Source organism: Arachis ipaensis, chromosome B10, assembly GCF_059453495.1.
Source record: "Arachis ipaensis isolate K30076 ecotype BB chromosome B10, ASM5945349v1, whole genome shotgun sequence".
In the NCBI taxonomy this organism is placed as follows: Eukaryota; Viridiplantae; Streptophyta; class Magnoliopsida; order Fabales; family Fabaceae; genus Arachis; species Arachis ipaensis.
In genome coordinates this window covers 87,733,325-87,737,426 of record NC_142435.1, presented here as the reverse complement: position 1 = coordinate 87,737,426, position 4,102 = coordinate 87,733,325, and the positions used below count along the sequence as shown (strand labels likewise).

General features: G+C 41.0%; 1 non-coding gene across 1 annotated transcript; it reads right to left on the bottom strand.

The window, feature by feature from the left end:
* Nucleotides 1–956: 956 nt before the first annotated feature.
* Nucleotides 957–1,060, bottom strand: LOC148580766 (small nucleolar RNA R71). The gene has a single exon (XR_015899325.1). It is a non-coding gene; the product is annotated as a small nucleolar RNA R71 (small nucleolar RNA).
* Nucleotides 1,061–4,102: the final 3,042 nt, after the last annotated feature.

Sequence of the window (4,102 nt, the reverse complement as noted above, 5' to 3'; positions counted from 1 at the left end):
TGACGACGATAACCGGTGCACTTGCCGGAAGGAATTTTGCCGATCGTGCAATTTCCTAAATCGTAGCATAACAAGTTTATGTGCATCAAGTTTATGGCGCCGTTGCCGGGGATTGGTTTTCGATTGACAATTCTCAAATTGGAAGCTAACTAGATTGAGCAATTTTCTCTTGCTTTGTTAATTCTGTTCAAGATACTTGTTGAATTTTAATTCCTGCACTTGGTTACATGCTTTCCTTCTTTATGCCTTTAAACTCATGCAACTAACTCACTGACTCACTAACTGTTTGAATTAATTCCTCAATTGAGCTAACCATACTCTTCCATTAACCAAGAGTATTTCACTTGTTTGTGTTTGAGCTGTGTTCTTGTATGACAGGTAGGAGAGGAGAGACATCAACTCCTCCATATACCGAACCAGAGAGGACCCTTCATAGACTTAGAAGGGAAGCAAGAGGGAAGAGAGTAGTGGGAGAAGAGGAATCTGAAGGAGAATCTGAGGACAATTTTGAGGAAGCTTTAGATCTCAACATGGATAGAGAAGTTCACAACCATGAGAGAGCTGATGGAAACGATGCCATCCCTGAGAGGAGGGTTCTTAGTTCATACATAAACCCAACCTCTGGGAATTGTGGTAGTAGCATCCAGAAACCACCCATTCAGGCCAACAATTTTGAGCTCAAGCCACAGCTAATATCACTTGTGGAAAATCATTGTTCCTTTGGAGGAAGTGCTAATGAAGACCCAAACCAACATCTCACAAAATTCCTGAGAATTTGTGACACTGTGAAGTCCAATGGAGTCCAGGAAGATGCCTATAAACTGCTTTTGTTCCCATTTTCACTTAGGGACAAAGCAGCTAAGTGGCTGGAATCATTCCCAAGGGAGAGTCTAACAACATGGGATGAGGTGGAAAGCAAGTTTCTGGCACGTTTCTACCCTCCACAAAAGGTCAATAGGCTTCGATCTGAGGTTCAGACTTTTAGACAACAAGATGGTGAAACTCTCTACGAGGCATGGGAGAGATTCAAGGACTTGACAAGGAAATGCCCACCAAACATGTTCCATGATTGGGTGCAACTGCACATCTTCTATGATGGGCTCTCTTATGAATCAAGGAAGGCTGTAGACCATTCATCAGGAGGTTCATTGAACAGGAAAAAGACTGTGGAAGAAGCCATTGAAGTGATCGAGACAGTGGCTGAGAATGAGTACTACTATGCATCAGAAAGACACAACACTAAGGGAGTCATGGAGCTGAACCATGTTGATACAATTCTAGCCCAAAACAAGGTGTTTTCCAAGCAACTAGCAGAGCTTACCAGGCAATTAGAAACAAAGCAAGTGGCTACAATACACACACAAGATCAAGAGGAAGTAGGCATTGAAGGAGGTGATTGGGATGAGGCTAACTATGTGGGAAGGCAATCATATGATCCACATTCCAACACTTACAACCCAGGCTGGAGAAACCACCCAAACTTTGGGTGGGGAAACCAACAAACCCAACCACAAAACCACAAACCTTACAACCACAACCAACAAAACAATTCCACATACCAAAACTCCAACCAAAGATCATACCAAGCCACACAAAACACTTACCCCCAATCATCATATCATGGCCAAGATAATCAACATACCCAACCTAATCCGAACCAACAATTTCAAGATCAATTAAACTGAATAGAAGGAATTATGGCAACCATGAGTCAAGACATCATTGAACTGAAGAGCTTCAGGGATGATGTGAGAACTACCTTAAGAAACCATGGTGAAAAACTCAAAAGGATGGAATCTCAAGTAGGAGAGCTATCTCAACAGGCACCCAAATCAACTGCAGTGTTCCCTAGTGACACAGAAAAGAATCCTAAAGGGGAACAAAAGAGAGTAAGATGGGAAGAATGCAAAGCCATCACCATAATGAAGGAAGTCTCAGAAGAAGAAGGAATCAGGCCCTCAGAGCAGGAACCAGAAATCTTGAAGGAAGGTGTGGAAGAAGTTAAGCAAGAAGGTGGAACTGAGCAAGCCAAGGAACTGCAAAAAGGCATGATGGAAATATACCAACCAAAAGCACCTTTTCCTGAGAGGTTAGGAGGAGGTGAAAAAAGGAAAACCTACTCAAGGTTTCTAGAGACATTTAACTCTCTTCATGTCAATATTCCCTTTCTTGAGATTCTTCATCAAATGCCCACACACATCAAGTATTTAAAGGAATTGTTAAGCAAAAAAAGAGTTTTGAAGGGAGGACAAACAGTAACAATGAACAAAGAATGCAGTGCTCTCATCAAGAAGGACACACTCTCTAAGAAAACGGACCCAGGAAGTTTTCATATCCCTTGCATCATAGGGGAAACAAAAATTGACAGAGGATTCTGTGATCTAGGAGCTAGCATAAATGTGATGCCTCTAACTCTTATGAAGAGGCTACAACTGAATGAGGTGAGATCCACTGATGTAATCATACAACTGGCTGACAAAACTCAGAAGCAAGCTGAAGGGGTAGTTGAAAATGTGCTGGTGAAAGTGGGGGATTATTATTTCCCCACAGACTTTGTCATTGTGGACATGGAGGAAAGCTACTTACACCCTATCATTCTGGGCAGACCATTTCTAGCCACTACTAGAGCACTCATAGATGTAGAACAAGGAGAGCTAATTCTGAGAATACATGATGAACAGCTCATTTTCAAAGTCTTCAAACCTGCATCTGAGCCTGAACCAGAACCTGAAAAGCCTAAAGATGATAGTAGCCATCCGTGTTTGGAGGAAAGTAATCCAGCAGCTGAGACTCTAAAACAGTCATTGGAAGGCAAACAAGAGTTGCAAGAGTTAGAGCCACAAGAATCAGTGGAAACAGATCAGAAGGATCCTCCTGACATAAAGGTCAATGAAGAAATCCTCAAGAGAAAGGGAAGAGTGATAGGGAGATTGCCAAGAGGATGGAGAAACAAGAAAATTCCCACTGAAGGTTTTTCTCCGGGAGATAACGTGATATCAAGTCATTATCTGCCAATCCCACCTGGCCTCAAAACCATTCCTTCCCAGCTCCCTCAAGTGTTCACAATCAGGAAAGTTCTTTCTATGGAACATTTAGAGGTCATGAATGAATCAAGTGGGGACGTTTTCATAGTGAGAGGAGAGGACGTCAAGCACTACAATCCACCCTAACAAGGGACAACCGTCAAGCTAGTGACGTTAAAGAAGCGCTTCATGGGAGGCAACCCATGTTTTTAGTATCCTTAATCTTTAGTGCTTTGCTTTTCATCTAATAAAGCATGGTTTCTTATGCATGAACTTGAATCCTCAGGACAACTATTGATTAAGTGCACTAAACCTTGCATGTAAATTACGATGGGTCTCTAAGTTTGGTGTGCTTGATGGCACTCCCAAATCTTACTCGAATTGAATTCCATCTTTCATTCAAGGTGCACAACCAAACATTAAGTTTGGTGTTCTTTTTGAACACAGTTTATGAAAAGCAAGAAGTTCCTCTGGATCTCAAAATTCATGACAAGTATACCATTCACATGTTTTAATACTTTGGTTTCAATTACTTAGGTTAGTCACTTTGTTTAGAATCAAAGAGCCAAGGTGACTATGATTTATTAGAATTATGCACACTCATTAAGGACAACCAATATGGATTTCATGTCATCAGGAGACTTAACCAAACACTAAGTTTGGTGTCCAAATAATAAGTGTGCATACATGTAGAAGTCACGGCTATAAGCTCATAAAGACAAGCATTGATTTACATGTGCAAATACTATTCATAATTCACATGGACCGAAAAATGATAGCAAATTTGTTTGTTTGTGCAGGTACAAAAGAAAAGACAAAAATGGAGGAAAAAGACAAAGGGAGGTACGTGCTTGGTCAAAAAGAAAATTCACAAATCTTTGAAACTAACACATGGGAAAAGGAAGTTCTGCAAGAAAAGAAAGCTACATGTACAACCTAATGCATCCAGAATACTTCCAAGAAAATGAAAAGCCAATCGTCCTTATCTACAATTCATATATTTACCATCAAGCCACCCTTCACAAACCACCCTAGCCGTTCATTTTTCACTCTTGGGCACTATAAAGAACCACTTGGGG